Genomic DNA, 22,692 nt, shown 5'->3' with positions numbered 1-22,692 from the left:
ACAAGCCATTGGTGTTCTGTTGAGAAATTTTTTTCCCTGTGCCCATATCTTTGAGGTTTTTCCGTGGGGAAAAGCCCCAGCCAGTAAACGGTTGAGATGCCTCTGGGAGTAAATTTGCCATGCAAGTTTCCTGGTCTTAGTTCAATTCCTGGAACTCACACATCAAGGTTAAAGTTATTCACTGACCTCCACAAGCATGTTGTGGCATATACATGCAGGCATATGCACACAATAATTTGTAATAACTACAATAATAATGATAGTAGTCATTATTATTATTATAGAAGTGTACTTATTGGTTATCCAATACAAAGTGGCTAGTCCTGCATTTATGATCAACAAAATCGAACTCAGCGGTTGTTTTTTATACATTTGTGCATATGCATACATACTCATTTATGATATTATTTATGATAATAATTAGGGAAGAAAAGGCTGTAAATCTGAGAGTGGGGCAGCACAGAAGGAGTTGGAAGAAGGAGACTTGGGAAGGAATGGAGGAACAAAAGGGAAGGGGAAAGTGATATAATTGTATTTTAATCAAAATGCATAAAATGAATAAGTAATTCTGCTAAAGCCCTAGCCAGAAGAGAAAAAAAGAATATGGGAACAATGATTTTCTAAGTGCTGGTTACAACATATTAATTGGTTTTGGAGTGACGTGAATGGACTTCAGCTTACACTTTGAAAAGAGAATTAGAACATAAAATATCAGAGAGCAACACTCTCGGTGAGCTATTAGTTCATCAACTTTCTCCAGCACACAGATTTCATACATGTGCATCTATACTTGATGTACAGTGATGAAAAACATTTATTACTATCAGTTGCTGTTTAAAATGTTTAATAGTTATTGCTATGGTGTATGATGGCTCATACGTCTAATCCCAGCACTGTTAAGGCTGAGGCAGGGGCATTGCCCAGAGTGTGAGGAGAACCTGGGTGACAAAGGGAGTTTCAGCATATGCTGGACTACAGAGTGAGACCCTGTCACAAGCAGGCCAATAAAGCCATTGCTTTGTCAACCTGATAGAATAATGAAGGGAGAGGCACTTGAACTCATTTTCCACAGTCATAGTCAACTTAAGGACATTGTCTTCAATAATGTCTACTACAGGGCCCCCAGTCAAGGCAGACCTAGTCTACAAATACATATAATATATAGGCATGACATGGTACTACTATATCAGGCCTTGTAGAAAGGCAAATGGGCATAGAGTCATCCCTGTAACAGCTGCCCTTTAGGTTCACCCTGTAACACCTGTGCCCTAGACCCGCACCCTCACCATCATTGTTTTTCCCTCCCTGAAATATTGGTCACTCCAGACCTGCTAAGAGCAGGGAGATTCTGGTTAGAGCAATGCTTCCTTAGCCCATGAACTTATCTCCATTGCTTCCTGCGTGCAAGTTGGGCCAATCACAACTACTGACTGGAACTTTCCTTCTACCAAGCCATACTGTTCCCAGCAGAAAACGCTTGGAAACTGCCATTAACATGCGATTTTCTTACTATTTCACATCATGGCCTCGTTCTTCTAGAGCAGGTCCCTTAAGTATAGGACAGCTATTCTATTGTCGCTACTGCTCTGATTTCCCCAGGACACAGTGCTCTGTCTGGGATCCAGTGGTACCGTGTTGGGATGAGTGATGATCAAAGCCTCACCACTTGATAAACCCAACACTCAATTTCTTACAGCTCTCTGTGTCATACTTTTATGTTTTTACCTTAACTTATGTTCCTAGCCTCTGTGTATTCCCTCTTTACTATTTGATACATATTTATAAGCTTCCTGTACACATTTTACGAAGAAGAACAACTTACCACAGTTGTAAGCTCTTCTTCCTCCAGTCACTGCCAATGTTGTATGACAGGGGCTGAGTTTAACCATTTCCCCATCTCAGCTCTGAAGCTGCAATTTCCTCTTATCAAACCCCAGGACCAATGACAACACGTAAGAAATAAGGCATGGCAGAGAGACAGACAGAGTAAAGGAGTCACCAACAAATCCCAGCCTGGTAAACTCCTGGAGAACAAGGAACTTGACTTTTTAACCATGGGCAGCGTGTGCACATGTCCAAACTCATCAAATTACATCTATGTCTCTGGTTCATCAACTATTCTTCAATAAAGCTACAGAAGATCAAGCAAGAGAAATTGAGAGAAAGAAGAACAGAAGCAAAAAATTTTTTTTTTTTTGGTTTTTCTAGACAGGGTTTCTCTCTGTAGACCAGGCTGGCCTTGAACTCAGAAATCTGCCTGCCTCTGCCTCCCGAGTGCTGGGATTAAAGGTGTGCACCACCACGCCCAGCTAGCAAACAGATTTTTAAAGATATTAATGATCTCAACACATAAATCTTTATTATTCAAACATTTGAAAGGAATATGTAATATAGCATTCATAGGACACTTGTCATCTAGCTATATGTAGGAATATTTCACCAAGGTGTAAAATGTATATGAGATTGTGATATTTATGTCACCTAACTATATAATTCACTTAGCTACAAATTTATATGACATTATGATATTTATACGTTTTAACTTTAACTTTTACCAATATACACTGAAATATCTATGGATGAAATAATATGTTTGAGATTTGTTGCAAACTAGTACAGGGATATATGCATATATGCAGACAGGTGATACAAGATGAAGCTGACCAGGAACTAAGAGCATTGTTAAGTGTAACAGGTAGATGGGTATTTACTATGGTATAGTTGAAACATTCCATAATTAAAAACTAAGCAGGAGATAACATTCCCAACAACCTACTAAATGTCTCTAGTACCTAAGTGGCCACCTCGGAGGGCAACTTTCAAGTGGTAACCATAGCCTCTACCTGTATGTGCTGTTTCTTGATTCTGTGAGTGCATGCCCGACAAGAAGCATCCTGGGGAAGAAGATGCTGTGAGTGCATGCCCGACAAGAAGCATCCTGGGGAAGAAGGGTCATTGTGGCTCACGGTTGGAGACTGCAGCTCATCATGGTGGGCAAGGCATGATGCAGTTTTGTAGAGCTTAGAGAGTACACTTACAAAGTCCCCACCCTCAGCAGATCCAGAATCAGGCTGTGGGAAAGGTGAGGTTCAGCTACCTTACTCCTTTCCTCCTTATTCACACTAGGGTGCCCATCTACAGGCTGGTACTATGTGCGATCAGAGGAGCTCACCACACATAATTTAAATCTCTGTGGAAACAACTTGACAGACACATCTACAAATGTGTCTCCTAGGGGATTTCTAATCTACCAAGGAATGGTGGAGGCTAATGGTCACAACGCCATACCTGATGCTCAAGTTTGATTTCAACACCTCCTCCGTGCCAGCTTTCCTTCACCTGCGCTATCCCAATCCAGGGTCTGCCAGCAATGCTGCTGCTCTGGCAGGTGTGCGAGGGTCTGGGACTTCAAATTTAATTTTGAGGTGGTCAGAGAGATTTGTAAAAATCAGTTGGAACTGGTTGAGAAACAATAATATACAAAGGCAACTTTGCAAGCGAAAGAGTCGCTGTCTACAGCAACAGAAGGATGAGTTTGGGGCTGTAATCCCAGATACTAATGACACTGAGGCAGGAGGCCCCGGACCCAGGGCTTGCCTTGATTACAGTGAGTTCAGGTATGGCCCTGGTGATTTAGAGAGACACTATAGTTTTTAAAGAGGCAATAAAAGGATTGTGGGATACAGTCAGTGGTAGAATGCTCATCTAGCATGCAGAAGACCCTCTGAGAAACAAGAGGAGGAAGAGGGGGAGAGTGGGATGACTAGGATGATGATGATGATGATGGCAATGGAGAAATTAAGGTGGAAACGGGTGGTTACAAAAGTAAGAGATTAGAAATAAGAAAGTGAATGGAATCAAGAAGAGAAAAAACTCAGGGAGATTATCTTTTAGAGTAAAAAGAAATCTCTTAGAAGGTGTCCTAGAACTCTACTTTCAATCGAGCAGCACCGGTGGCTTACGTTATGGTGATGACAGCACCAGGTGCTGCCCACAAGGAGACAGCCTCCCTGGCAGGAACTCCTCAGTCCCCTGCTCTAGTGATGCCAGTGTATATTGGCATGCCTTCCATACGCTTGGTTCATTACCCTAGTTCTGCTTCTCATTTTACTTTCTACTGATTGTTCTTAACCTCTTTTGGGTCATGGACTCCTTTGGGAATCCATCACAAGGCATGGTTCATTTCCCCGGGATAAAGTGCCCATAAACACCTACACTCAAAATTTGACATGTCAGTCTTTTATTGCACTAGAATATGCTGACTATAAAGCAATCTCTTTGCTGTCACAAAATTTAAAAGAGTCATTTCCTGACTGCAGGAAGAGAAATGCAAATTGTGTGTGGAAGAAGTACTCTGTCCATGAAGGAAAATCACAGTGCCGGAGGTTTTTGAGAGATCATCTTAGAGCAAAGCAGGAATCTGGTACATTTGTGCCGTATTTGTGGATAACTGATTTCAACTTCTATTTAGATAACAGTTGCAGCTAAGAAGCTTACTTCTCAAGGAATGTAGCGAAAAAGATTCATTCTGCTCTGTTCCTTCTCAGATGAGGCGGGGTGTCACAAGCTAGGGTTCCTAGAAAGTAAGCTGAGATGATTGATTGACACGTGGAAATGTATTAGGGGATGCTGTTGGGGTAAACACTGTGGAGGAGTAGGGCGAGAGTAAGATTAGGTGGAAAGGGATAGTGACAGCACCGAAGAAGGCCTCCCCAGTCTGAAACGGCCCTAAAGAGTTACCACGTGTTGAAGAGTCTAGGCTGTCATAAATCCTTGTTAACGAACCACCACCGGATACAGGTTGCCAGGAGGGCGAGCCCTTGTGGAAGGCTACGCTTCTTTCTCCAGTCGATAGAAAGAGCAGAGAGGGAAGGGGCAGGTCCCAGTGGCTCTCCCAGGAGCTGCAGCGATGAGTGCTTTGTTCCTGGAGAGGGTCTGGGAAACACCCAATAGGGTCTGCTACAGGAGACTTCATCAGTAAACACTATAATTTTCAAAGGTTCTTTGAAATGAATCTTTGTCCTGTCATTTCCTGTGTGCGCAAGTCTATTTTACCATCCTTCACAAGGGGTGAATCTTCTGATTTGGCTGCAGAGAGAATGCCCGGAGGTCGCCATCGCTCTTGCTCTTGCCCATATTTTATCTGTACTCAAGGTTTTCTAGAAAAACTCACCTGCAGGTTCCTCTTTGGGACTAAATAGTTTCCTAAGCATGTTTTGAAAGAGTTTCTTAAGGTCGTTAAGTCTAGATATTCTCCATTAATATGTATGTACACATTAGGTCATCCATCCATAAGGGAAGCAAGGTCGTGCTGTGGTTCTACCTGTGGGTCTCCCTGCTCAGATGGTCTGGAGCGCTCTTCCTGGCCAAGTTGCAAGTTAAATGGCTTACAACTTGAAAACCTAGGAACTTCCTTCTGAAGCAAAGAAAACTCAAATTGCAATTGTATTTATGCCGATGAACTTCTGGAGTAGATATTTAATGCAAACTAAATCTGTGGCTCTGATCAAGTAAATGAAGATGATCACTTGAGACAATATCCAACATGTTCCAGGGTAGAACGTTGCAGATATCCGGTTCATAGAGCATTGATACTTTCCGTGACCGGATCCTTGTCCAGCAGGAGTACTGTGGATACCATCAGCAGCACACAGAGGTGACTTTTCCAGAGCACTTAGAGCTCTTGGAAATTGGTTCTTATTAAAAGAAGAAATTCCCCTTTACTCTTCTGTTTTGGTGTGATAGAACCAACTCCCTCTCACAACAACCAAACCTAGAGTTAGCAAGGACGTCTTCTATGTCAATTATAGGTCTAAGTATCTTGTTGTATTGTCTCACAACTCACAGCACTCAGTACAGGCAGAGCCCCCCACCCCCCACCCCATTTCACAGGCTTCTGTATGGAAGAGAAAACTGGTAGACCTTGAGATCAAGAATCTGGTGATGCACGTGAGGTAAGGATGAGGGGAGGGTCAGACATTGCTTGACCTCAGACTTTGTCCTCTGACCTTTACTTTATGGTGTTTTAAGAATTTGAGAGGTGACACTGTTAGTTTGCAGATTGTCTCAATATTTGTATACTGAAGGTTTTCAATTGCTTCTTTTTTTTTTTTTAAAGCTATGGTGGCTTCATGATTCTGTCAATAAGACTTGGCCATTAAGAAGCTTGGTGGTTTCTGTGTGCCATGCTGAGCAAGAAAAGGAAAACCAAAGACTGCTGAGCATTGTATTGATATTTTCCATTTATAGGCAGGTTCAACAAGAAATCTAGTCAGATTCTTATGATCATGATGGCAGGGTGTACTACTTAGCTTTTACCACAAGAAACTTCGCTCAAGAGGAATGTGGGGATACTGATAGAGATCCAACCCTCCTGAGTTTGGGGATTACAGATCTACAAAGACACAACCACATATTGCAGGGTTGGAAGTCAAACCTGGGCTTTGTGCATGCTAGGCAAGCACCCTTCCATCCTTAGCCACAAAGAAGTTTTGATGTACTCTTCATCTTTTCCATGCACAGAGCAGCTATCTTAAAGTTGTTTTAGAATATATCATAAATTACATATCACCTTATATATTATACATTACCTTAGAAAACATAGTAAATTATTTCATTTTAAATGAATAGCCACTGACCATCCTAACATCTCAGACACCGTTCTGGGCTCAGAGAATACAGAGAGAAGCAGGAGAGACAGCGGTGAAGTCTGTCTGTCTGTCTGTCTTACTGACTGACAGACAGGGATGAGAGTGTGAAGGAAACTGGGTTGAGATGGAGAGTGACAGATATGGGAAGGAGCTCTCTATCACATGTGGTCTCATAATATGAGGTCATAATCCCAGAAGGTGACACTCAGGAAGGTCAGCGGGAGATGTCTAAGGAAGAGCAGGGTCAAGGCCGGCAGGCAGAAGGTACTCAGGATCTGTGGAAGGGGACAAAGCCAGGCTGGAGGATCAGTTAGGACATCTCATGCTGCAGAGCACTGTAGCTTAGGATGGACCCTTGCAGAGCACTGTAGCTTAGGATGGACCCTCTGGGGCATGGGAGCGTTCTTGAAAGGACTACCGTGGGAAGAGTGGGGTTTGGAAGACCAGCCTGGGCGTGTACCAGTCCACTGTTTTATATATATGTGTATGCTGTGTCAGGTGTTTCCTTCCACTGTTAGCTAGGATGTCACAAATGGTATCAGAATGATAATAAATTCTGTGCTGATGAGGCCCAATAGAAATTTCTGTGCAATGAGTTGACATTACTACCATGATTACAAAAACTCAGTGCACTGTTAAAAAAAAAAAAAAGTTCCTTTTTTGAGACCCTCACTCTTGATTTTTTAAAAGTTTGTTTGTTTGTTTTATGTAAAATTGGTGTTTTACCTACTTGTATGTCTGTATAAGGGAGGCAGGTCCATTGGAAGCTGAATTACAGCTGTAAGCCCCTCTGTGGTTGCTAGGAATTGAACCCTGGTCCTCTGGAAGAGAAGCCAATGCTCCTAACCACTGAACCATCTCTCCAGCCCCCCTGCCACATGATCTAGTGTTTGAGTTTTGCATCAGCTCCTGGAGACAGAGATAGGAGGTGAACCTGAAACCACATTGCCTATGAGCTGAGAATCAGGAAACGTGGAAGCTGATTATTCACAAGTTCATTATGCTAGTCTATTTTCAGCTACCTGAAAAAATTTCTATAAAATTTTATTTTTACACCAGAAGTTAACATATTACTAACATTCACATTATAATATAGGGTTGTTTAAAATGCATACTTAACTACTAATTATTCTCATATTTAAAGATCCAAGCCATATTTGATCTAGCTGATGAGTGAGTGATAATAGAAAGACTCTAAGCTGAAGCATAAACTATATTAAAATCTAAAATGGAATGGACAGCCAATTCTTCTGACTAGTTTTTAAGTACAATAATTTTAATTCTCAGTACAGTAGCTTTGAAAGGGGCTAAATACATATTTACATTAAGGCCTGCTAGATATAGTATCCCAAATGTACTTAATAAATTGTATCTTCCTTAGAAAGGAAAAAGGTGATGAGCTGAAAAATGTTTAGCTTAAACATGCATAATTGATAGGTTCCCTAGTGCAAATAAGTGTCTGATAAATAATTAAATTTAATCTCATTATAAGAGTTTTCATAATGGGATAATTTAATTAAATGAAAGTCAAAAGGGTTTCTAAGGGTTGGAAGATGTCACTGTTGCTATATTTGGCTAATGGTCTGGGGCTACTGAGTGAAGGCAGCAATCCACATGGGTGCATGCATTATTTAATGGCTCCCTTTGAGATGGGAGAAAGGGCAGATCAATGATAACTTGTCATTTCATCATTGCTTACAAAGCACATTTAAACAACCTCGGACGTGTTAAAGGTGGAGATCATGCAAAAGAAAAAAGAAGCAACTTAAAAATAAATGTTATATCCATAATATGACACCAGAGGTTTTTAAAATTTTAATTAGCATGCACATTTCCCATGTGCCACTATTTCGATGTTTCAAACCTATTACTAACATAAAAATAAGTTTAAAAAAACCTACAGCAGAACCTCATAAGCTACAGGAGAGTCAGGTTGGATCTGGCTCTAAGTGAAGTAATAATGGATATAGTGTGTACATCTGATACTAAAAAATTGATAGCTGAGTCATGAGGGACCCATTAACAAGCTTTCTGAGTGAGCAGGTTTGTGCTTCAAGTCTCCAGAAGCACTTAGCTGAACTAGAATGGTACAGCTAGGTCCTTATCTCCGTTACAGGTGGTCGGTTCTGTGGGGATGGACGGCGAGGCCACTGTCCTTCTATTAGACATTATATTAGCAGAGTCGTTTGGTAAGAGTCAAAGATGCAAACATCACAAAATTTGAGCCCATTTCTTCCCTCTTACACAGTTACATGGCAAATACCTATGTGAAGGCCAGACTTGCTCTTGACTTTTAAGTTTAATGTAACTTTTGAACGGCAGAGAAGGAACCTGCTGGCTTGCCAGCTGGATTTGCATCTCGTATAACTAGTCCCTCTGTGAAACCTGAGTCTTGGGGGGGGCTCTCTACACCTTGGAAAAGGAGGTACCTTGTTTACAAGGAGACTCCCTGTTTTCATCAAGGGCACAGAGATGGATGAGAGGTGAGTGATCAATCAAGCTTGCGCTTGGCGCTGTTAGAAAGAACCCCACTGGAAACGTGATGGCTGCTTCTCCTAGATGAGAGTTTGTCAGAGAATTATAGATGGCCACACATTTACCCTGCCACTTCCCTTTGCAGTGAGGAAACAGACATCTACAGAAGGTGACTCACTCCAGAATAAAGCTCCCATCTGGGTTCTAACAGTTTAGGGAGCTTTCTACCATACCTCGTTATCAAAGGAAATGGTTTATGATAATGTGATAAATAGCAAATGTTTCTCAAAATGTGTATTTGTTAACAAAATTTCAAATCTCTCTCTGTACCCCCCCCTCTCTCTCTGTGTGTGTGTGTGTGTGCTTGTGTGTGTGTGTGTGCGTGTGTGTGTGTGTGTGTGCGTGTGCGTGTGTGTGTGTGTGTGTGTGTGCGTGTGCGTGTGTGTGTGTGTGTGTGCGTGTGCGTGCGTGTGTGTGTGTGTGTGTGTGTGTGTGTGTTGATGGATCCTAAAGGAGGCTGTGGACGTAAATGATGCTGCACTTTGAGTAGGTGCTGGGTGCAGGTAGCTCATAGCAGTCACCATAGACAACATAAACACACAGAACGAGCTGGCTTTGTCTTTCTTTGCTCTGGGCTGCCTCCAAACATCCCCCTTCCCACTACCCTTCAATTAAGACATATGGGATGTCAAATCTGAGCTAATGTGCTCTCTACAGCTGCACTCCTGCACCTGTGAAGAGAACAATGGATTGTGTTGTCCACGTGAAAGGGGGGCGGCAGGAGGACATGGGGCAGGGAATCATGGGAATTGAAAATAACTGACATCCCTTTTCAAAGGCATTCTAGGTGACACAGATAGATAACTACCTAAAACTAGCAACTTTTAAAAAGGTGCATTCTTCTTTTCTGTAGCAGTCTGACAGCTCTTTTAATTAAAGAAACAAATAAACAAACTGAAAAAACTCTTCACTCAAGGTAGTGTATGAACCCTTGTACCTGGAAATGTTTTGTACAATAATCGTCTTTTCTGGATAGCTCTGGGGACAGTGGGGTGACTTGCTTTGAGCTCTTTTGCCCCAGTACTGTTTTAGAGATCTCAAATGATAGTCTGGTGAGGGTTTCTGGCCTAAAGCTAACAGTAGTCAGGACAAGTTTTCTAGTCCATTCTCTCTTTGGAGGCCTTTCAGGTTTTATTCTCTGGGCCTACTATTTTCTCAAAGCCACCAGTGGTTCCTGGTGCCTGGGAAGGTGAACAGCAGTGAGCAGGTTTTCTTAGACACAGAAAGCAGAGTGTCCACAGACAGCTGATGCCTGTGCAGATAATGTTTATGGTTTCGTCTCGGAGTCTTCTGTGGGCTGCTTAGGTATTAGGGACAGTGCTAGGCAGGGCATGTATGCTGATTTTCATTTCTCACAGCAGACTCTAAAATAAGAGTCTTGGAGAAATTCACCCAAGTCACAGAAATAGTTGACAAAGTCAGATCGCAAATCTTGTCTTCTTTTTCTAACTCAAAGTACAGTGTTTTCTCCACCACTATAGATTTATGTCATAAACATCCGTTTTCAGGAAGACATGCTTTGTGCTGCTGTGCCTACATATATAAATGTCTCCGTGGTCGTTCCAAAAAGATATTTAACAGGACAAAGTGGAATAGCAAAAATAGCCTTAAATCTTAGTTTAAGCAGTGATAACAGCAAACCACTTTAAACTCTCTGAAATATTTTTCGTTAACAACATTGTGAATAGGATTGACTCTTGTTTCAACATCTCTAAGTAACAGTGCAACCTCAGTGAATTTTACAGTGCTATTGTGTTTCCTCATCCATCACATTCTAACAAAGTACTATTTGCTTTTATTCTTTAAATCTATAAAAAAAAATCCATAGTTAAATTGGTTTCATTCCCTCAGGACACTCCAATAATAGCAATAATTTTCAATCAGCATCTAATAGTCTTTGCCTTTCTGGTTCTGTCACCCTTATTTTCTTCACACTGTGATTGCATCTTTGCATGCAGGATTAGTGATCCATGACAAATAGGGCAGAGAATAGAAACTAGTGTCTCTTTGGCAATTTCATTTCATGTGCTTCAAGTACGTAGTGCGACCATTTGACATTGTCTGGTGAGATACCCTTGACCCCACTCCCCAGGCTCAATCCTTTCCATTTCATAAGACAGTTATTAGAAAAAGTAGAAGATATATGATTTAAAGGTATACATCCCCAAATGCCACTATACTGTAAAAAATTCCCAGAAATGATACAGACAAGACCTCACAACAGTTGAGTAGACACCATCTTGTATGGTGGGATCACTCCCTGGTGAGTTCAGTTTGTACTTTGCCTTTGTCTTTTTCAATGTCTCTATTTCCTCTTAAGTTGATATTCAGCAATAATTTAAATAATGGTAAAAAAACTCCTTATGCAAGTAATGCATTTACTGCTTCCTTAAATATAAAGCATGATATTTGATGAAATTATTTCAGAGATATCCCTCACCTTCTGCAGGTCCTTTCTGAGCTACACCACCACCTAACTCAGGAGTATGGAGTTTTCAGTGCTAGACTATTCCTGTAGAAATGTATATCTTGGACTATCATATAATGAAGCCGATTTTCTATAATTGGTACATCCACCCAGATCCATGGCATCTAGCCAATGTGCTCATTCCTATAATGAATAAGGTTACTCACAACTCAAAGCGCAGCCCCTCACCAATTGGTGATGATTCATGAGTTACATAAGTTAAACAACAATTGCTGGAGCTGAGATTACATTTCTTATATTAACCTTGAAATGACCCCAAGTGCCTTAGAACATTCTTGGGGTTTACAAGCACAAGCACACCATGTATGTGCTACATTTCTGTGAAAATGCAGGACTCACCTTAATAAGGTGTCAAAATGTGCTAGAGGCAGAACTATTTGGATGTTGACAACCTGAAGATGGGGATCTGCAGATGGCACCCCCCCTTCCCACACCCAGGAGTACATGGCTATCTCTATGTTTTCTCCACTCAACAGGATCAATGCTTGTTCTCCTTGAACTTTCTGCTGGCTAAGCTTTTTCTTTTTAATTGGGTAGGGCAAGGAGTCTTTTCTGACATTCTGTATCTTTTCTTAGCTTGGCCTGCTGGCTGGTTTCCTGTTGGTCTAACAGGGTCAAGGACCTTCTAGACTCTCAACTGCTCTAGAGTGGAAGAAGTGACTGGCACCAGGCCCCCAGCATCCCGTAGGATTCATCAAAATCCTAAAGAAAGCACAGAAAACTCCAGAGAGCAAAATACAATTTATAAAATTATATTTTGAGGTATAAAAATATGTGTTGATGAATTTTACAAAACTAAAATTATTCCTTTTTTCTTTGGCAATGCCTATAGAATTTTCATGTTCATTTGTGTGTGTGTGTGTGTGTGTGTATGTGTGTGTGTGTGTGTGTGTGTGAGAGAGAGAGAGAGAGAGAGAGAGAGAGAGAGACAGACAGAGAGACAGAGAGAGACAGAGAGACAGAGACAGAGGGAGGGAGACAGAGAGAGGGAAAGAGAGACAGAGAGAGGGAGAGAGAGACAGAGAGAGGGAGAGAGAGACAGAGAGAAAGACAGAGAGATGGAGAAAGAGGGAGAAAGAGAGGGAGAACACAGCTATACATGTACCATGGGGCACTTGTACAGGTCAAAGCACAACCCAGGTATTGGTCCTTGCCTTCTACCTTGTCAGGGTCTCTTGGTTGACACTGTGAACTCCAGGATAGCTGGGTCTGAGTTTCCAGGGATTGCTCTCAGTCTGTCTGCCATCTTGCTGTAGGAGTACTAGGATTACAGATGTTTGCTACTGCATCCAGCCTTATCTCAGGTCCTCATGCTAATCTGACATCCCTAACCCACTGAGTCACCTCTCCAGTCAGCATATTAAATTATTATGTGTTCTGAAATATAATCAAACGTCTTTCCTTCAAGGCATACACTAAAAGGAAAGTATGCTCTGTGTACAATCAAGAATTAGACATTTCACTCATCTGAAGAATAATAATCAGGTTCCTATGCAGATTTGGATATCCTTGGTCATGCAAAGTTTCTTCTCTATGCTGGGCAGTGATAGTGCACACCTTTAACTCCAGTACACAGGAGACAGAGGCAGGCAGATCTTTGTGAGTTTGAAGTCAAGCCTGGTCTACAAAGTGAGCTCTAGGACAGCCAGAGCTACACAGAGGAACCCTGTCTGGAAAAACAAATCAGACAAAACAGACAACAAAAAGTACCTTCTTTAAGAACTGAATATTTCACTAATCTCCTAATATATTCATGTATTTGTTGCGTGTGTGTGTGTGTGTGTGTGTGTGTGTGTGTGTCAGATTACTATTCAGTATTCTAACCATAAACAAGACTGCTTGGTGGAATAGACTACAAAAGCAATAATAGTCCAGAGACCACTGGCTAGATCTGCACAGCAAGGATGAATTAATTACCAACGGTAAAAAAGAATCCAAGGGCAAAATTCTGAGAAAATTTCAGCTCCAGGCTGTCTGTAGTGGCAGGCAAGGTGTAGACAGCATGTGTCTGAATTTGATATGAAAAATTTGTGCATGTTTTGCTAGGATGTCTGAGTTATAGGACTAAGACCACAAAAGGGAATATGACATCATCTGTTCCAGTTGGCATAATATAATCCTGGATAATAAGAGTATGCGTTTAAAAGCTAATCAGAAACTCTAGTATAGACTAGAGCAATTGTTGTGAGTGATTTCCTTGTATAACCATAGAATGCAAAATATAGTCCTTTATAATGTGGTTTTATAACTCTAAGAGAACTTTCGGATCCATTCATGAAGACGTTAATAAGTAAAATAAAGTTAACATTCACACGTGAAATACCCTTGAGTTGTAGCTTGACAAGGGGAGAGGCCACATGAGGGCAGGGAACTGGATGCAGGATAGTGATACTCAGTCTCCGGGTCATAACCTCTTTGGGATCAAACAATCCTTTCACAGGGGTTGCCTAAAACCATTAGAAAACATAGATATTTACATTATGATTCAAAATGGCAACAAATTACAGTTATAAAGTTGTAATGGAAATAATTTTATGGTTGGAGACACCACAGCATGAAGAACTGTAGTAAAGGGCAGAAGCATTAGGAGAGTTAAGAGCTGCTGATGCAGGAGATGTATTTAGTTCACAGGATCCATCGAGTACAGGACTGTGGTCTGGAGAGAGAAAGGCTAGGGGAATGAACCCGCATAGAGGAAGAGGAGTGAACTCCCCCACTAACCCTCTACCTAACAGGAGGGCACTAACCTCCTTAGTAGGAGGAAATTCAGCTGACACCTTGTTTGAATAGCTTTTATATATCCTCTCCGTGGTGTTTTAAAACCAACTCTGCAGAATAGAGATTTGGTTTACTCAAAAATAAACAACTTTTCCAACATCAAGATCAAAACCCTAGAATTCTGTTTTATAAGTCAGAAATACCACTTTCTATGTCTAAGCCCCGTTAGTGTTAACAGTGATTGGACTCTTGTTTGGCACCTTTTCTAAATAAGTTGTTTTTAAGAAAGTGATGTAAAAAAACAAACAAACCAAACCAAACCAAACCAAACAAACAAACAAAAAAAACCCCAAGGAAGTGATGTCATATTCATGACTGAAAGTGTTGTCCTACTTATTATGCATTTGAAGAGGAGAGAATCAAAAAGAGACATTCAAAAGTGAGAGGGTTTGGATGCAGAATAAAATGTGTGAAACAATGCCCTGTGGTTTGTGTGAGATGGACCGCACAGTTGCAGGGATCCTAAAGCTACTTGAGAGATGCAGGCTGCCTCCAGGAGGAGCTGAGAGTTTGTTTCTCTCTCCTTACAACTGACCTCAGTTTAGCAGTGGTTTTGTTCTCTCAAAACTACTGTTCGCCCAAAAATTGCAGTCTCCCCGACCTCCTTCCTTTTTCCTTTTCTTTCTTGGCTGTTCGAGTTGGCCTCTCTGAGCTTCAGACTGGAGTTTATTCGAGGCAAATCTTACTAAACTACAGCAGCTCATGGGCTCTTTCCTTCCCTCCTGTGTTGTTTGGTTAGCTTTTTTTCTTCTCCCCTGCTGTTTAATGACCTGGTTGTAGTTTTGTTTTATGGGTTTTCTTTTTAGATGATGAAGATTAAAAACAAGAGAGAATACATTTCTGAGGCATCATGCCAACACACACACAGAAGTAGAGAGTCTCGAAACAGTTACGATAAGGCTGCCTGCCTGGAAGGTTACTGCACAAGCCTACATCGGTCCCCAGTACATGCTAACATGGCCTCTTTCTTTATCCCCAGTGAAGCTACTGAAAATTTACAGTGTCAGTGCACAGGATGCCGGTACAGTTCAACGTATATGTTGAAAATGTGAAGATAGGGAGAACTGGTACTTCCCCCAAAGCTTTTAAAGACTAGACCACTAATATAATTTATGTCTTCAGGGAAGGGTCTCATGGGAGAGTCAGCCTTGGCTCCTGACCGTGTTTTCATTGAATGAATCAGCTGAGAAGGGAAAGGAAGTTTTTAGTGCACAGAAGGGGTGACTGATGGACAGACTGAAATGGGTTTCCCAGAAATAGCTTTGATTAGTTCTGTTTGATATTTTGTTTGTTTACATGAAGAGGGAAAGCTCAATTTTTTTTTTTAAGAACAAGTGTTAACAAATATATTTACTAGAACATCAATTGCTTTGTTAGTGAGTCCAGCCTGTGTCGTCTTAAATAAATGAGTTTGGTTTTTTTTTTTTTTTTTTTGTAGTTTTTTTTGTTTTATTTTGTTTTCTTTGTTTTGTTTTGTTTTTTTAAAGCAATGGAATGAAAGGCAGAATAAGATTTACATCATTGTAACCAAGCTGAATCCATGTCACAAATTTTAAATGTATACAACTTCCATTGTACAGAAAAATTATAATGTAAAAATGCATGAATAAGATATGTCTTTATGTCTTCCAGGCATAAGCTTTTAACAGCTCCCCCTCCCCTTTTATCATCCAAACTCAGTCAAGACTGGGAGGAAAACTCAGCAGAGAGCATAAACGACACAAGCTTTCCTCGAACAAGATCACGCAGCAGCCAAGTCTACCCCACCAACTCGGCTATTTCCCCCCATCGGAAAAAGGAGGGCTGTTAAATTTAAGAAAGAACATCTGTTTTTCATTGAGGCGCATTCAAGTGTTCATTAAAGTGTCCAAGACTCCTTTTTCTTGTTCTATTTCACAATGGCCTGTCTTTCTAATAGTCTTGCAAGTTCAGCTGTGACTTAGAAACCTCAGTCACTATGGCATTTCCTTTGAAAAATGCCAGAAGAAACTAAGAGAAAGCCGAAATCTTAAAGCACAGTTGCAATTTTATTACCGTGCACCTTTTCTGTACTTCCTAGGGGTGTTTATTTTCTTCAATTATTCAATCAGCTTCACTGAACTTGAAGACCCAGGGACGCCCTCCCGTGTCTACCAGGACGTTGGGGAGGGCCCAGCTTGAAAGCGGTTGGTGGCATTAGCTCCTTTGATGGACTTCTTCAGTCACCTTTTGTAGAAGGCAGCCCAACACAGTTCATAAGGAGTGGGTCAGGTCCCATTTTTTTTTCCAGATTCATTTGAATATATAATGCATCTGCAATGTCAAAGTCATCATTTTTCAAAAATCTCCTTTGTGGGGTTTTTTTTTTTTTTTTTGGTTCTTTCTTTCTTTCTTTCTTTCTTTCTTTCTTTCTTTCTTTCCTTCTTCTTTTTTTATTTTTTGAGAGCATTAGACCACTAAAATTAACGAATGAGCTTGGACATTGACTTCTTTGAGGAAAGGGGAATAGTTTTTTGCACTTCTTGAGCAGGTTTGTTTGATTTTTAAACCAGTAAACTGCATCTACATATAACTCAAACATTTTTACTTTAATAGATGATTTAAAAAATATCTGGTTGCTTGAGCATGCAATGAAGCAGTTAAGAAAAGTATTTTTAGAGCCAGGCGTGGTGGCGCACACCTTTAATCCCAACACTTGGGAGGCAGAGGCAGGCAGATTTCTGAATTCGAGGACAGACTGGTCTACAAAGTGAGTTCCAGGACAACCAGGGCTATACAGAGAAACCCTGTCTCCACCCCCCACCCCCCAAAAAAGTATTTTTAAAGAATGCTGCTAAATACCCTCCAAAATAACCATCTTTGTAATTTAGACACTTTTGGTAGGGTTGTTGATATGCTAAATTACAAAATATCTGTTAGTGAAATACAGATTTATTTGGGGCTGAAAAGGTACAACCCCATAATATGGAGTAGGCCTTTGCTAGGATTCCTTGGTGTGACAAATAGCTCAAAATAGTATAGATGAGGAGATAAGAGTCTGGCACATAGTAGGTTCTCAGTCAGTGTTAGGCCTCAAATCCTAAATGTGTTGACTAGAGAGATGGTGCTGGTGTTTCCCAAATTATCCTACATCAGAAAGAAGACTTAGCATTTCTGGCCAGTGTCTGATGCCTCACACAGAAGGCCCTTTACATAGAACACAGTTCTTATGAAGGTACCACTGCTACTTCACTATTCTTAGAGCTTAAAAATAAATCAAACTATAAGTCAGAGAATATTAACATTTACGATCAGTGTTTTAAAATTTGGATCATGTGGGCAAAAGATACATTATCACTTAATGTTGGCATTATCAACACGACCAAGTGCCCTGTGGCAAATAGTTATGAACATAGGAACTGATGGATAAGGGTGTAGGTATATGCATCTTTATACATAAAGAAATAAATTTATGTAGTAAAAATAATTTAAAGCCACCATTAAGTCGTGCTTTAGCATCATGGCCTAGGCTGTTTACATTTTATTTCTTATATGTATTAATCCACAAAATAAAATTTATTCATTTTATTACAAAAGATGTAACTAGTGGCCTCCCAAGAGGTCCACTAATACCTTCTGATTTTAAAAGTATTTTAAATTTGTTTTAATTGTGTGTATGTATGTGAATGTGGGTATCCAAGGAGGGCATCAGACCCCCTGGAGCTCAAGTTACAGGCAGTTATGAGCCACCAGACATGAGGCTGGGATCCAGACTTAGGTCTCTGGAGGAACAGAATGCACTCTTAACTGCTGAGCCATCTCTCTAGTCACAGTACCTTGCCATTAATGAACGCTCCCTGCGCCCGGCCCTTTACATTAGTTATATCATTTGATTTTTTTTTTCTATAATTGTAGGAGAATCATGTAAAGAAAGGACAGTCATTATCTTTGTGCCTGTTACAATTGCAGGAAACTGTGGTTCAGAGAAGTGGTATGCTACCCAGAATCTCACACAGCCTGTCAGGGGGCTGGGAGCTTATCTTAAAGGGGAGAGAGAGAGAGAGAGAGAGAGAGAGAGAGAGAGAGAGAGAGAGAGANAGAGAGAATAGGATGAAAGTCATAAATCAGTAACATTTGGAATGGTGCCCTGAGTCATCCCCCTGATTTGGGCTAAGAACATCCAATTGTGTCATGTCTAGAAATAACTCATGGTAAATAATTTATCCCCTTGGGGAATACTGGAGCCAGCCCATCTGGGATGCCAGCCAAGGAGTTGTTATCCCTGAAGCCAACCAGGTCTGGGGCTACAAGGTATCCTGAAACAGCCAAAAATGGAGAAGGGTATAAGTGTGGAGTCGGCACAGAGGGCAAGCAAAACTCCCTGAGTCATGTGGGAGCACTGCCAAAAGGCAGACTGGGGGATAGAGGGACAAGCAAAGTCAGAGTGAGCAGCAGCAGCAGCAGCAGCAGCAGCAGCAGCAGCAGCAGCAGCAGCAGCAGAACAAAGAAGCAAAACCTCCAGGGCACAAGGTCAGAGGTCAGGGTGGGTTGGCTTCAGTATTTCAACAAAGTCTTTCTAGTCAAGATAGACACCCCAAGCCCTCCAGGATATAAGAGAAAACTTGCTAGTTACAGATAACCTGGCATGTTATGTTTTGTACACTCCCCTCTCTAATATTAACTTGGATGGTAGAAATCTATTAATACCTCTGTTGAACATAGATCATGTCCTCTGAGCTCTGTTAGACATATAGAAGAGATAAAATAAAATACAGTCCTTAGCTCTGATGTGTACTTTTTGGTAGGGAGAGGACGGCGGTTTCTCTGCCCGTGTCCCCCTCTCCGGAGTTTACATTTACTGAGCATCTTTCTAACATGGCCCATGTAGAGATGATGTCTAACAGTCCTTCTGTTCACCTGTCCCCTGACCACAGCACTCTCTTTAGCCTTCCTTTTGCTTCCACTCTACTCTGAGGCCCCCAAACCAGACCCCAAATTCTTAATGTCACTGTTCCATAGAGACTTAGATCTCTGGATATTTAGACACACAGGCCTTATTTTTTACAGTTAATTTCAGAATAAAAAGAAAGAATGAATGAAAGAAAGAAAAAAGAGAGAAAGAATGAAAGGAAGGAAGGAAGGAAGAAAAGAAAGAAAGAAAGAAAGAAAGAAAGAAGAAAGAAAGAAAGAAAGAAAGAAAGAAAGAAAGAAAGAAAGAAAGAAAAAAGAGAGAAAGAATGAAAGGAAGGAAGAAAAGGAAGAAAAGAAAGAAAGAAAGGAAGAAAGAAGGAAAGAAGAAAGAAAGAAAGAAAGAAAGAAAGAAAGAAAGAAAGAAAGAAGAAAGAAAGGAAGGAAGGAAGAAAGGAAGAAAGGAAGAAAGGAAGAAAGAAATAAAGGTCTCAAAGGCCTAGGGTAGGAAATGGGATTAACTATAATGAAATCAACATCTTTATGAAGAAACTGCTTTAGGCCATCAAAATAAAGTTATTTGTATTGAACTCCCTAAGAAGACACTGTGCACCAGTATTTTGGGGACCTATTTAATTATGAGTTCCTGCTTCTTAAGAAACTCAGGAAAACACTTTGAGAACAGTCTGCTACTAAAATACAGCATGGAGGGCATCTCCTTCACACAACGTGTAAACCCGACGCCATCAAGCATGTATCTATCTACCACGATGTTTTCGCAAAGCCATTCTGCTGCATAGATAACCTATCTTATCACAACTTTCGGGGTTGGTCTATGATTGTAGGGTCTACATTGGACAACTTGTCACAATGCCTCCATTTACTCCACTGGTCTGAAGTACCCCTCTCCTGTCTCATCACCCCAGCCTCCCCATATTGCATAGAGCAATAAGATTATTTTTCTACTATCACTCTCGTATCCTTCCCTCTCATTTCAGGGTTGCCCATGTATTCTATTCCTGCAGGTTTTCTCAGGTATTTCCTTCTAAGCTTTTGCCATATGCAGATCTATGGAGTATGTATATCTTGCTTTCTTAAAGACGACCTCAGCCTCTGAGGACCATAGTTTTGTTTTCAATAATTTTATACTTAAGGCTTAGAACCACCACCCACACCTAGATGTAAATAAAAACAGTATCCCAAGAGTCATAAGTGGAGATAATTACACTTGAGAAGTGCTGTTGTGGATCTTTGTCTCTGCAGCGCCTGACTGAGGCCACTAGATACACTGTGCCAGCGCCTCCAGAATGGCTGACAGACTGACCCAAAACCTTTCTCTGAGTTATCATAACAAGACACTGCATGAGACTCTTGCTCTTTTCGAGACTAAAAATGTATTTTTTTCTAGAGACTTATGTTCCGACACCACGATATCTGTAGTCCCTTCCAAAGCCAGTCTTTGGTTTTCAGGTGGCTGTGCTGTATTCTTCCCTGTGTTTCTCCCCCTCTGTGTAGGGGCATGCGGGTACCAGTTATATTACATTGGGATCCACTCCATGACATTATTACCTTCATCTTCTCTGTAGAGGCCTGATCTTTCAATGCAATCATATCACCAAAGGTAAAATTAACACGAACTTCCAGATGATACAACTTGGCCTATTCCAGATACCTTTGAGTAACAACAATCAAGTGGATAGAACCAACCCCAGTGCTAAACTAAAGACGAAAGGAGGAATACTAGATGTTGCAAGATTCACTCCAGTTTTCCTCTAACTCTGCATTCTATGTTGCTTTAGATGTCTTTGGACATATTACTCTTTATTTCTGGGTAATGCAAAGTTCACAGTATTAGAACTTTTGAATTAGGAAGTGCTCGCCTTTTCTGTTGCAGGCAACAGATCAGGCAAAAGATCCAATGAGGCTTAAAGGTACTATTAGCATTAGCTAGCTATCTGGTCAGCTTCAGCTAGCCTTGCCCACACTTAGTACCTGTGGGGCAGTAGGCTGTGCACAGACAGCCTGGTCCCCAGTAGAGCAAAGGTCTAGAACCCCAGTGACTCAGTGGGTGGTGATTTCTGCCTGCATGGGACAGAAGGTGTTAGGTCACACCTCTTGGTCCCTGGCTCCTGTCTTATAGCTACAGCCTCCCACAGTCCCCTCTCCACTATCCCCCAGCCCCCTCAGAGAGGTATGTGGTCATCAGTCATGTAGGAGCAGCACCAAGTCCCCCCACATGCAAATAAAGGTTTCCCCAAAGCTCTCAGACCAAACAAATGAGAAGTACCTGTGTTGTCAGACCCTTACCCACATCAAAACTGTATATAAGAATCCTATCTGGAAGAATTAAAGCTGTGTGAGAACTACTCTGTCACTGGAGCCTTCTGTCCTAAAACCTGTAACACTTGGGAAGGGTTCTGCTCTCTGGAAGGGCTGACTGATGCTCCGCAGCACTCCTCACTGGCTAGTTGGCCTCTCAGCAACCGGGTCTGACCACATTCAGTGCAGGGCTGCACAGAGTAACCAAGTAACCTGGAGGCAGAAATGGAGGTGGAGCCAACTGCAGCGCCAGAAGCAGGGAGGCGTGCTATTTCTCCACCCTGCCCACACTCGCTTCTTTTTCCTGGAACTCTCACACCAGGACGGGCCAGAACTCTCCGTTGAAAGCCTCTGGTGCACAGGCCCACAGTACCCTCACTGGCCCACATGAATGGCTTTAAATGAATCAGAAGCAAGCTCCTATGTTCAAGCAGGGAGAGAAGCATTGAAGAGGCATGGAATGCAGCTAGTACCTTACATGGGAATCAGTACAGTAGGAAGCATATTTACCTGCTAAAGTTAGGGAGCTGTGACTTCAATGGGGGAAAGAGGATGAAGAAGCTAAGAATCCCCAAGGAAACAGATGCCAGGGAAAAAGTACATTCTAGACTCCAGGAAGAGCAAAGACAAAGGTCCTAAGTTAAAGAGCGATGGTCTGAAGCAAGGCTGAAGCATCCACACTGATGCAGGGGAGGAGATGGAGTGATGAGGCAGGGCCAGACCCCTCAGGCTCAAAAAGCCCCACTGTTACTCCCTGTGAAGTCAGAATCCACAGAGGTTCTGGTCAGTAGAGTGACAGGATCCCACACGCATCTTAGCTTGAACACCTCAGGCAGCACAACGTACACACACCAGGTGGAACGGAGAGGGAAGGGGCCATTTCAGTAGCTCAGGTAGCTGGTGTGTCAGCTATGGACTACTGAGAAGGGGCAATTCCTAATATTTTTGAATAAGCAGAGCCAACCTTATTTGTGAAAATGTTGAATGTGGAATACGCTAGACATATATCAGAGACCAGATGTATTTTTCCTAACCCTCTGAATTGGTGTTTCCATT

Source organism: Mus pahari, chromosome 22 (assembly GCF_900095145.1).
Source record: "Mus pahari chromosome 22, PAHARI_EIJ_v1.1, whole genome shotgun sequence".
NCBI lineage: Eukaryota > Metazoa > Chordata > Mammalia > Rodentia > Muridae > Mus > Mus pahari.
This window is presented reverse-complemented; position numbering follows the sequence as displayed.